The sequence below is a fragment of the Schistocerca serialis genome, chromosome 2, assembly GCF_023864345.2.
Source record: "Schistocerca serialis cubense isolate TAMUIC-IGC-003099 chromosome 2, iqSchSeri2.2, whole genome shotgun sequence".
In the NCBI taxonomy this organism is placed as follows: domain Eukaryota; kingdom Metazoa; phylum Arthropoda; class Insecta; order Orthoptera; family Acrididae; genus Schistocerca; species Schistocerca serialis.
Genome location: NC_064639.1, coordinates 1,126,636,697 through 1,126,650,526, shown reverse-complemented (window position 1 = coordinate 1,126,650,526; position 13,830 = coordinate 1,126,636,697).

Below are 13,830 nucleotides of genomic sequence, written 5' to 3'. Positions count from 1 at the left end.
CTGTGCTCGCTAAATACGTTGGAACGAAATTTGTCGAGTATAGTGGACTCTAATTTCAGTTACTGCATGCCTGTCGTTGAGAGGCTGTTTTTTTTAAAGAAAATGTACTATTGAGAGCAACAACTACTATAAATGTGTAAGTTCCAACATTTGTAACGATGGGCGAAAAATGTTTCGGAAGTAACAATTGGACGAACAGTGTGGAGAGGCAGAAACCAGTGTAGACAAAATAGAAATAAGTTCTTCTTCTAATTAATGTGACTTAAAAACTGTTACGTCTGGAATAAACTTTGCTGAGCATTCTGTACCTTATGTTGCACCTCGGTTGGTTTGTGTGTTCTAGATTTGTGAAGAGAGGCTTGAATTCCAAATAATAAGCTTTTCTAGTCGATACGACGATGTTTTCACTCTTTTGAGACAAAACCAAGTACGGATATAAACAACAATTATCGTTCACTTACGAGGAGTGAGGAATTGAAATAAAAATGTTGAAAACAAGCAGGAGATTGTCATAGAAGCGGGAGGGCATGATTTAAAGAGCGAGGAAGGAATTATTAAGAACATAACTTCACATAAATCTTTGGGTGTCACACTTAAGAGCAGGTGGAATGTATGCTCAAAACGTACAGAACAAAATTTAGTCAGCTGCATCCAGTATTAATAGTATAACAAAATCTTGGAAGTTACAAACAAGCAATTGTACAAGAAATTTGTTGGCAGCGTGGTTTCGTATGGGGCAGACGTGTAGACACTTCAAAATGCGTGTTCTCGCAGTAGCACCTACGAGAGCGACACTGTCGTGGAGCAGAAAAATACTGAAAACAAGATGCGTTTGGTTTGAGTGGAATGTCGCAGATTATGTATTCGCAACGAAATCCGTCCCCACTTCTTCCGAACGGCAGCTTGGGGCTCGTTTCTGATGGCCTCCACGTCGACGGTACGTTATATTTTCGTAACGAACAATTGATGAAGCAGACGTATCCTTGAGTTATGGCTAACGACCACTGAAATGTGCTGGAAAGTATATGGTGACGGTTTCATTCATATACTTCCACAGATTACTCAGTATTTTAATCAGAGAGAGCTACACTATCCGCATAATATTCGCGAGGTGCTACTTCTTGTTTCAACTAGTCTTACAGGACAATGTGTTATACAAGCAAATAATAATTCTAGCAGTACAATCTCATTGACAATAGTAACACGGATACCATAGGTCCCGATACTGAGTGCCCCGATACATATCATCTTGCAACATAAGATACAAAAAGCAGATGTGATTTCAGTTATAACTGACATGAAACGTACTCAGCAGTTAAATTTTGTTGCATGCTTACAAGATCAGCATTCTTAGTACTGACTCTGGATTGTGCATAAAAGCATTTAGCAAATCCTTAATAGGTTACATGAAAAGAGAGAAGTAGTATTTTAACGTGGTTCACAATAAAAGAGATATATCATTCGATAATACTTACAAATCCAAGGGCGCCGATTGTCAGTATTTCTGTGGTGGGCGACATGCACCAAATGTTCGCAAATCGAGCCATCTCTGTAAATAGGGAGCAGCTGGTAGAAGATGATTAAATAAATTGTTGTACAGCAAGAGATCGCAGCTACAGTGAAACCGTTTTTCACAAAGTTTACATTCTGGTAAGACTAAGAATTTTGGCAATGAATCTAGAACTATCACGGAATAATTATACCTAATAGTTCCGATTCGTTGAAGGCCGTTTGATGATCGTTATTAGACGTTCGAATGTATTGCACCATAAAAGTGCAATCTCGCGTGTGGTTACATGGGTTGGCCGAGAAGAAGAAGTTATGGCTACCTAAGAACACCTCCAATCAGTCCGAGAGAAATAAGTGTCGGTCACAAAATACCACTTCAAAAAATGGTTCAAATGGCTCTGAGCACTATGGGACTTAACATCTGAGTCATCAGTCCCCTAGAACTTAGAACTACTTAAACCTAACTAACCTAAGGACATCACACACATCCATGCCCGAGGCAGGATTCGAACCTGCGACCGTAGCGGTCGCGCGGTTCCAGAGTGAAGCGCCTAGAACCGCTTGGCCACACCGGCAGGAAAATACCACTTCGATGTTTTCTATTGCTATAAGAAGAAAACTTCACAATATCTGATACACCATTACCTTCTTCTTTTTGATCTGAATTTTTTGCCTGAAATATAACCCATTTATTCACTTTACTGTGAATATCAAACTTTCGAGGTTAGCCGGTCTCAATCACGACCGCAATATTTCTTTTTTCAGCTCGCGAGTAGCGTTTCAGACACAAAAATTTATTCTGTTTTTACTGTCTGACTCTCCAAGCTCGGGACGTAACCGGAATTTGAAATATTTCTGTAATACCACTTTTCTGCAGATCTTATGTTATAAGAATGTCAAACTATTACTGTGTTTTCAATGTAATTTATAAATGAGTGTAATGTTACTATACATCGCACTTGTTTTTCTGTGTGACGAATTATTTTCATATTAATACTCTCTTCATGTCGATGTCTTCTCCCGTTTCATGTCTTCCCTATTTTTTAACGGTTTTCCCAAAGTTGTGAGTATTTTAAATTTTCTTCGTGGTAGACAAACAGTGACAGTTTTTAAAATAAAATTACTACCCTATTATATCGACTGTTCTGCAGATCTTATTTTACAAGAGTGCCATACTATTGCTGTTGCTTCAGTGCGATTTTCAAATTTCGTGAAGCAGCACAAAATGGATGCCTTAGTGCCACTAACACTTTTCAAGTCTTGACTTGTTCCAAATATTTGCGGAATATGTCTCTTTTCAGTCTATGCAACTGAACATTCATCTCTTTGTGCATGTAAATGTGTCTTTGTTTTGGGGTGGTGTGGATTGGGTGCAGAGATGGCTGCAGTCCATAATTATTGCTTTCATGAGTAGCATTAGTTCAACTGTTTCAAATTCATTACCCTAGAGTAGGTATACAATATCAGAATATGAATAAGGGGATCTAAACATAAATAATGACTGTGAACATTTCATTCTTGAAAACAACACTGCATCATTTATGTTGTCTTTCTATTTTTAAACAAAATATCTGTAGATCAGGTGTCATTTCCATTCATACATTCTGCCCTACTGATCATCATGAATTGAGAAAATATCAAGAGTCGCAAATAATATTAGGTTGACAAGAATTTATGTTTTTATTTGAAATTATTAAACACAAAGCACTTACTAAAGAGTTTCAAAGCTGCACTATTTGAGGGCTATGTTCAACGGCAGTGGCGAATCCAGGATTTTGTTCAGGGAGGGAGAGGTGGGGGTGGGGAGTACGTGCATTGATCTTGTAAAAGTTTTGCATCATTATGATGTCTCCAAATTCTCTACAGTAAACGAAGGACTTTCCTTAATCCATTACAATAACTGCTCAAGCTTACTGAAAAAAATCTAAGTGATATTTGAAATGCTAGGCAATGACATAGATGTAGAAAATGGAGTCACATTTTATTATTAAATGTCACAACAAAATACACAGATATTAAATATTAAACTGAACAAGTTACAAAAGACAGCAAATTATAAGACAGTATTCATAAGGAGGCTCTTTTGGACTAGCATATTGAGCCCTTCACCAACGTTTAGTCTAGATTCAAATATATATTTATAAACAGCAGAGCAATAAGTCTGTTTTCTCCTGCTGTATTCCTCAAATAAATCTTCATCTTCACAATTTACTGCAGGTCCTCGCTGATGTTGCTGTTGTCACAGGGATTACAAGGATCACTGCAACTATTTCAAGAAGCTCGCGAATGTTAGGAAACATCTCTTTTTCACATTTATTTACCATTTCAGTACCCGATGATTTAGTGTCTAGAAAGTCCATCATTTGTCTTTTCCATAGTAAATATTCACCATGTGCTTGTGCCGTCCTGATGAAGCCACCATTTTCAAGATCATCCTCATAAAATTTGATCACTATTTCAAAATCTTTCGAGTTCCCTGAGACAGACACCAAGCATGTAAAGGAAGATAGAATATTTTTATAAACTAAAAAACTTCTCCTTATTTCTGAAATCACAGCATTCAAAAATGGAAGAAGGGAATATAATAATGAGATTTGGGATCAGGAATAACTGTGTTGGACGAATCAACTTTCCATTTCTTGGTCTTTGGAATAATGATTGGCACTTCATGTTTTTCATACTTTTCTCTTCCTGTGGTCAGAAGTTTCTCTAAATGACCATCTACAAATTTTCTTACCTTCATCAATCGATCTTTGGAAAGGTTTTACTGCGATAGCCAAATCTAAATCTTTCTTGTAGGTATCTGTTTATAAAATGCTGTTCCTAAAAATGAATTCAGTTATAAAAATGGAAACCTTAAATTTCACTTTGTGGGTGGAGTTGACTAATCTAGTGGAATCAGTCAATGTATTATTCACCTCTAAACTCTCCACTCACAACACGAGCGCTGTCACAAGCTTGTCCTCTAAATCATTTAGAATCTAGACCTGGATCTTTCAAAGTTTTCAAAACTGACTGTAAAATACTTAGCGAAATTGTAGAAGTAAGAAGAATGAAGCACACAAAATAATCACATATCTTTGTTTGCTCCTCATCAAAGTATCGAAGACAGAAAGACATTTACTCAATAGCTGCAACATCAGTTGCCTCGCCAGTTTATATATATCAGAGGAATGTAGAATGTTTATTGTGTACACCAGTTCTGTATGAGAATGTATTTAAGATAAAAGGGAAACGTATCTGATCCAAATCCTTTTTGTATTTTATTTACACTTTTCACTAGTGACAGATATCTATAAGTAAGAATCAAAATATTTAAGCAGTAACTGCAGAAGAAAGAATGCCTTGCTAACTAAACATATAAAACACTTCAACTCTATAGGCTTTACTCATCTCACAATAAGACTCGCAAAGGACACTACAATACATTTGATGTAGTAATAAAAACAAAACAAGTAACACACACAGTCACTGTTGAGATGTTACTTTAGGTGGATAACATAGAAAGAATGTTATCATAGGGGAAATGTAGGAACATTTTTCACTCTCATATGCAGTGTTGCTAAATAATGTGTCATGTACTAATTAAATGATGTGGTAGAAATTACACATATAAGTTAGAAGTTTTCTTGAAAGTTCATTACAGAGACATTCATTTCAATGTGACACAATATACGAAATTTAATTAATCCTGTTGTAGCACTTATTATAACTGTTAGATTGCTGCAGTTGACAGCAATCGAAAACAAGAAATTACGAAGACTATTAACTTGTTCCAGTGTGTATGGAGGAGAACTATGGGGCCATGCAGCTGTTAGGTGGGATAAGACTTACGCAGTTGCAGTGCTACAAATACAAGTGAAACAATTACAGTGGTTCAAATGGCTCTGAGCACTATGTGACTTAACTTCTGAGGTCATCAGTCCCCTAGAACTTTGAACTACTTAAACCTAACCAACCTAAGGACATCACACACATCCATGCCTGAGGCAGGATTCGAACCTGTGACTGTAGCGGCCGCGTGGTTCCAGACTGTAGCGCCTAGAACTGCCCCGCCACCCCGAAACAATTACAATACAGGGAAGATTATGAAGACTGTTACAGCTGAAAACTATATTGTAAAGTATCCTCTTCTTACTTTTTTGGGGATTAAGGAGAAACAGGTGTAGTTCAGACAAAAAGTAAGAGAACAATGAAGAACTACAGGGTTTGAAACTTCTTGACAGATTGAAGCTGTGTGCTGGACCGAGACTTGAGCTCGAGACCTTTGCCTTTGGTGGGCAAGTGCTCTACCAAGTGAGCTACAAGCCTGTACAAAGTCAAGAAGCATGTAAATACATTAATTAAATAACAACATACTTAAGTTATATGAAGACAGTATGTTCTTTTGGACATGTCCAAAAGAATAGACACCATCCTATAGATAAGGCTTACTGGCCAATGATCTTCTTCGCTGCAGATGCACTCACATTGCCCAAACTCTTACGGAAATCAGTTGATTGACTCCCACAAGTAATAAGTATAGTGTGCAGGGGCACTACAAATGTTGTGTGTGGACAATAAGTTGGGAATGTGGGTCTCAGGGGGAGCATGTCAGAGATAAGTCCCTGCAGTTGCACTATCCTCTGTGTCCTCGATGGCTCAGATGGATAGAGCATCTGCCATCTAAGAGGAGATCCCGGGGTCGAGCCCTGGTCGGGGCACATATTTTCAATTGTCCCCGTTGATATTTATCAATGTCTGTCAGTAGCTTAATGTCTGTATTTCATTGTAATTTCATACTTAAGTGAATAATAATATCTGTGTAAGATATTATTTCCAGATTTCTAATAATAAAAACTATTTTATGATGGTGATAGTCATGGCCTCTTATTAAAAATCATTGTGACATTATCCTGGAATATTCTGGGTAAAACATTACAAACTGGTATAAAAATCAATCCTTATTCATCATTAGAAGAACAAAATTTTCAGGTATAGACTGACTTAGATACAATTTTTGTTCCACAGATCCTCCACGGTGAAGAAATTTTCAGTGATGAGGAACATGTCATAATATAAGAATTCATAATGCAAAGGAGGGACACACTAATGCGCTTTTACAGATTTTAAGTAAAATGACCTTATGGATATTGAATAAGTCAAAAAATTTTAAACGTATTTTGATTTAATGGATGGTTAAAACTTGTCATAAAACATGTAAATACACACTACAATGTGGTGTACCTGATAATATTTAAGCTATTGTTATCATGTGTTGTCAAACACAAAATCAGAGCATAACACATACATACATTGATTACATAGCTGCACTCTGGATGTGCCAAAGTCAGATTTTGCATACCACTCACTCTATTTGATATTATTAATTACATATATGTCAATCATTTCTTCTAAGAAATTTGACATTGTAGTTGAAGGAATTAGCCACCAAAAAGTTCAGTAGGCTCTTCCTAAACTGAACTTTATTACTAGTTAAACTTTATTCATTGATATTAATGCACAGTAGGTGGTTTTTGAGAAGCCTAAGCATTGTGTTACTGCCTGAATTCAAGAATTAGATTTTCTCTGGCTTCGACAAATAATCCAGGATGATATGCGGGAGAACTCCTGTGTTGTTTGGAAGGCAGGAAAGGGGTACTGGCGGAAGTGAGAGCAGGTCCTGTGCTGTGCCTGGACTGTTTAGTCGAAAAGTGCATAACCACAGGTTACACTCCTGGTGCAGCACACAGAAGGTTTCATGTCAGTGCACACTCTGCTACAGACTAGCAATTCATTTAGGAAAGCAACTACAGTGCTAAGTGAACTTCATAGTGTAGAACTGGAGGGAAATACTTACATCTCAGAACCAACAGAACTTCATCCAGTGGTCACTAACAAACAGCTTATATGAGTCTCGCCCACATTGCAGCTAGGACTGATCCTCAATAAATGTCTCTGTTGAATCAGTATGACTAACACTTTCAACAACAAGCTGAATTTTCTCTTGAATCCTGTATGGTAGCTTTTGCTACACCACTATTGATGTATATATTTGATCATCTCTTCTGCCTCTTTATTAGTTGACTCACCTGCCAGATGGTGAGACAATAATTATGTGATCAGAATGGCTCACTGTCTAGGGGTGACCATACTCCACTGCATTAAGTCCCTGGTGTTCAATATGTGACTACGTATACATACCTGATACTGGACACTCAGGAAGCTCGAATCCCCATGAAATTTAAATAAAGTTCTAGCATGCAATTCCTATTAATGTTAATGTTAAAAGTCCAAATGAATTCCACAGGAAATAATAATCTTCTGAATACTGTCAATCACTTCAAAGTCTTTCCACTGCTCCTGAGAGAAAAAATTCGATTCATAGAACGATGTACACCTAAAATAATGTTAAGTTCCAGAGGGTAATGTTGACCAGAAGCTTGATTCCGTACAAGTTCACACCAATTACTCACCAGATCAACATAGCCTCCATGTCATTTAGTGTACAAAATCATATTACTGACCTGTTGTTGTCACTCTAGATCTTAATTGGATGACATAATCCCAATCTTTAAATTGGAATAATAACATATAAATTCAGATTTTCCCCAAAAATAAGAATTAGTACAGTAGAATAACATATTAAAATTTTGACCATACTATCTCTTACGCTTCTAGTCTGTAAGAATGCTGAAACTGCATGCATATGAGCTTTCCACTCTCATCACATGATTTTGTAGTGGTAGAGAGGCAGCAAACGTTGTTCATTATTTTGGTGGCCTCTGATTATTCACTTCATTGTAATACTAGATTAATGCAAGCGTAAATGTAAGTATTCTCACACAGGAGAAAGTCTAGTTAACAACACCTGAAAACGCAGTACCTACATATGAGTTTTCTCACTCAGATGCCAGTCTGGACTGGAAAATCACAATAACTTAAGTTTGCTTTGACAGGAACAGATGTGGCTATTCAGTTAACACTAAGGCTATCATATCTAATCCTACAAATATTCAGTTTGAAGCAACTGTACTCTTAACACCAAGTTCACAAAACCTAAACATAAGAATGTTAATCTTGGAGAAAGTCCAATCATACTTAATACTAATGACACTGTGCCTAAGTCTAAAACTTCTCAGCCTAATCTTGTGGCCATATCTCTTGTTTCCTAGTGGTTGAATGTCAGAACTGTCAAATTTCTCACCTTCTCATAAAATACATGTGGCAAAAGTTATCTCGATGCCATTACACATCATCCCTCTGGTTTAGCGAGTCTTTCTAAAATCCCATATTCATGGCCGTATTCTATACCCACTGCAGATGACTTATGTTCGTTTCCATGGCGTTTCTCCACACTTCTGCACCATATTCCAACTGTGGCAGTAGAACAAGGTATAAGTATCACTGTCAGACGAGATGAGTGTAAGGTTAATGAGTCGGCTCTGTATTCTGAGCTGCCCAATTGCCTTTTCTCTCGTGGCATTGGTGCAAAGCTGTCAAGTTAGACTCTTGTCCAAAGTGACACTCAGGTATTCTCTCTATGTCTCATATTAGCCGCCGACCACTGCTGTTGGTGATCAAGGACATGTTTGAGATTTAAATTCCCACCAGCAAAGATGCTCCTGTGTAGCGACAGCAGACCTCCGATGGCAGAGTTTTCAGGAGGCCATGGGGTTGTCTCCAGGTCACCACTAACAACACATGGCATCTGGAGGTGCCGAGGATAACACATGAGCCCCTGCATTTTCTGTTTGTGTGGAAGATTTATGAGATGTTGCTAGAGTTCTTATGAACATAAAAAGACTGTCTCAGTCCTTGTTGTTGGCCTACCTGTGCAATATCTGGAGTAGTGTGTGACATCCACGTGAACTCCAGACTTGAACTGTGTCTCTGCAACTAGATACATGTTGACAACTTCTTCAACCAGGAATTGGCGAAATCTGCCTCCCCATGTCCTGGTATCATTAGCATTTCACACTCACACAGACATCCTGCATTACATAATGACCATGTGAGATGTAGGCAGGGCTCTTGGGAGTACCATGCTGTCAAGGTTTCCTGGTCTTCTGATGCCAGTGGTCAGTGACAACCTGCTGGCTCACCGCTACATATAGTATATGGGGTGCTGGCTCATTCCATTATTTTGAGATATTACTCATGTATAATCGCCACATAATAGGAAATGTCCAAAAAATAGAGTACTTTTTAGTTACAGCACTTGTCAGCATCTCAAAATATGTACTATCCTATGACCTTTACCATAAATATTATTCCTATGATCAATAATACTGACGATATAGTTGATCAAATGAATCACATTTTGCAACATTTTCGAATAATGTGTAAAAAATTTTCTAATTATAACATTTAGAGGGAATGTAGTTATCAGTTTTGCATGATTTTTATGTTATTTCATGTGGTGTGCTCAAAACAGAGGCATCATACACCATTGGCCCATCTTGATTACAATTTTAATCTTGAAAACTTCATTGACATTACACAATAGAATCTCATTATTTATAGCTCCATATTAACTAGTTTTGACTACTCCAATACATGTAGTTCTCTGTGGTTGTGTGTCTAATAATTACCTCCATCGAATGAAGTCACTGATTTGCTGAAAAGTCTTTCTAATTCGTTAGATAGATGAGTATGTGTGTGGTGAACACCACACACTCTGACAGCATTTGCCATTTGCCATCTATTGACCCCTTATGAGTCGTGTACTCACTTCTGCATAGCTGTTTTTGGCGTTCATAGAAATTTCATTTTATTTCATCTTTATATTATAACTTTTAAATTATTGATTATATTGATGAAGCTAGTCATTTCAGCCTTCAGTTTCCTATCTGATAGTATATTTCGTGTTTGTGTAGCCTTGCTGATTTTGTCAGTTACCTTTCATTCTAATACAGAATTTCAGCTACATTTCATCTTCTTTTGCCATTAAGCTAAGCTGATCATTGCCAGTGTGTAGCATAGCATATTAGATTGCTAACTACATAACAGGCCAACTACGTTAATATTTTCACAGAGAGCGATCTCCAGATTTAATCACTGGTGACCAAGCACTCCCAGTATACATGTAACTTAAGAGTACAATGGGTTATCTGCAGTATACAAGAACTAGGTCCATTAACTTGGCGACATCAAAATATGAATAGACTATATCAACACACAAAAATTATGCAATGAATGAAATGTCAAAATGTGCAATCCTCTGCCTACAGTTTTGTTCGACTTAAACTGATTTAGTGACATAATACAACTACTAAGAAGTAACAGTGTTCTATGATATTAGATCAAACACTTTAAAAACGTTGTTTGTTGTTGTGACTCTGTGTCAGCTTCTGCTAGGGCTGTCCTGATACAAAAACATAAGTGACTAACCACTGCAGATCAGATTAATACATGTACAGCCACATCTTAAACTGTCAGGCCTTCTGCACTGGACAATAGTCACACTTACCATATTATTATTTGTTTAATAGTTTATAACAAAAGAACAATATTAATATCAAAATTATAGTCAAATCACACAAATGAGATACTAAGAAAAGTTTTGATGAAAGTTTCTTTTCATTTCTTTTACTTATTCATTCACAGACAAACAACATTATATGAAATTAATCCATTATTTGTTCATGTGTATAGTTCAAAAAGCACAAAAGCTGAAATAATACATACCTTTCTGTGTATGTGGACAATCTGTGCTTGGTTTGCAATACAAGTTGAGTTACATAAAGAAACATTTGTATGGTATGACTATACATATAGAATAAACACCAGCCCTACTGCACTACACCATAGTTCATAATACACTCACTATATGTACACACGCACAAACACATGCGCACACACACACACACACGCGCACACACACACACACACACACACACACACACACACACACACACACACACACACACACACACATAAACACACACACACACACACACACACACACACACACACACACACACACACACACACACACACACACACACACACATGTATATATATATACATTCAATGCAGAAAAGAGGCAGAAATATTCATTCTAATGTTTATCCTACAGCAGGAATGGTGACGCCACGATTGCAGACATTGACACCATCTTTGACTGTGGGATGTAGCTGCCGACCAATCAGAAGCCACCACAGCAGCAGTTTTTACAGTCAGTAGCTCCTGATGAACACAATGGATGTAAACATTGAAAGCCCGAGGTTTTTTTTTACCCTGAACTGCTGAGGCAAGAAGTCTGAGAACGTTATGTACAGTAAAATAGTATATTTAAAAGATGGTGAGGTATGTCAAAATGGAATATGAAATTGATAATGGAGCAGTAACTGTTCCAATTAACTTCAGGAAGGTAAGTGTTGTGTGCTGTTGGGGTTAGTGCTAGGCCTTTTGTTATTCGTTTAGCACACTTATGATCTGCTACAGTCAATACGAGACAGGGTCATTACATATGCTGATGACACATTCAATGTAGCAAGTAGCGTTACTCTGCAAGAACTGGGAGAAAAAGTGAAACAGAACAAATGATAATATATATTTCAGTGAACAGTTTGTCTGTGTTTGGCTTTTAGTAGTTGTACATACAGATATATACCAATAAAACTGTTCAAAGTGACAAAATAAATCTAATGGCACATGACTCATTTCCATAGCAAAAAGTTAGCCATGAATTGTAAGATTTTGTAGTAGATGAATATATGATGTATATACCACACAATGAAAAGCTCTTCTCAAAAATAATATCTAATATTTTAATTAGAAAAATGTCCAACACTGCAAATAAACATATTTTCCTAAAAACATGTTGTTCTGTGTTCTTCCCAAATAAGTGAACTTAGTATATTGACAGTACCCTTATTATACATACATGACTCAATTTTATTTATGAAAAAAACTGCAGTCCGTTATTCAGCATGGATGTACATGATCATAAAACTAGGTATATAAATGACTGCCAAACAGATGGCAAAAGGTTGTCACTAATGTGTAAGATCCTACAAATGCCGGTTGAATTCTGTTCAAGATACTACTCCTTTGTCTATAGAGTATATGATTTTAAGAAAAAAATTAAAATGGTTTCTACTTTTAGCATGTCCATTCAGTGTTAAGGAATAAAAACGAAGACAGTATGATAGTTACATATTACCAAAATTTGTTATGGTATAAGGATAGAAATGAATAGGACTAATTTATGAAAAAAAATTAATGCTGCTGAGGTACTTTTATGATGTAGTGTGGTTGAGTATCTTTTCGTTTCAGTGTTCGATATGAACACATACTGACAGTTGAAGATTTTTCAAACACTGATGTTTGTACAGCATTTTTAACTACAGAGTCCCTTTATGTGGGAGCATGGGCAAAACTTTTGTTCCATTAAACAGTATTTTATGTTTGTTTGTGAGGCTGTGCTCCACAACTGCAGATATCTCCAGTTCTCGATTTGTAACATGTCTTTGATGTTCTGCACTAAACAGTCAGTAATTGTGAGGATGGACTGACTGATGTCATTGCTTCCACACTCACAAGGGATGTTGTAAATCCCAGGAATTCTGAGGCACTTAGGCCAGAAAAATAGACAGGGTCCTGGGAGGATGATGTATCAGATCTATTTTTTGACTTCCTGAGAAGATAAAGGAGATGCTACACCCTGTTAAGGACACTTTTGGCCTCAGAATTCGTAGAATTTCCAATATCCCTTGTGAGTGCAGAAGCAGAGATATTCATTGCAATGGTTACGCTATGGCGGGAGTGGTGGCGCCACCAGCACAAACGTTGACACCATCTGCGACAGCATGACGTAACTACCGAACGATCAGAAGGCGTCTATGGGCTATATGAGGCCACCACAACATCAGTTTTGACTGTCAGTTGTTACTGACGAAGACGATGGAGGTACTCGTCGAGAGCTCAACATTTTGAACTGAACTGATGTGGCAAGATGTCCAAGAATTTTTATATGACATTGCCATCGTGACACACTTGCTTCTCCTATTATTTTATTAATAATATGCTTCTGGGTCTTCTACAATGTTGTTGTTTGCATTTTCTGCACAATCTTTCCATGACCGACCCAACATCTTATTTGGGTGCTGCAAGTACAGTCTGGTTGGAGTCCAGGCAGTACTCATAACAGCAAAGCTCACAGAAACTGAAGAGGAAGGCTGGATTGGTCGTCGAAATATTGTGCAGAAAATGGAAACAACAACTTGGTAGAACATCCAGAAGCACACTATTAATCGAACATTCTGAGAAAACTGCTAGATAACAATTATTTTATTACATGTGATTTTTTTCTTCTCTCGTAGCATAGCCTTGAAG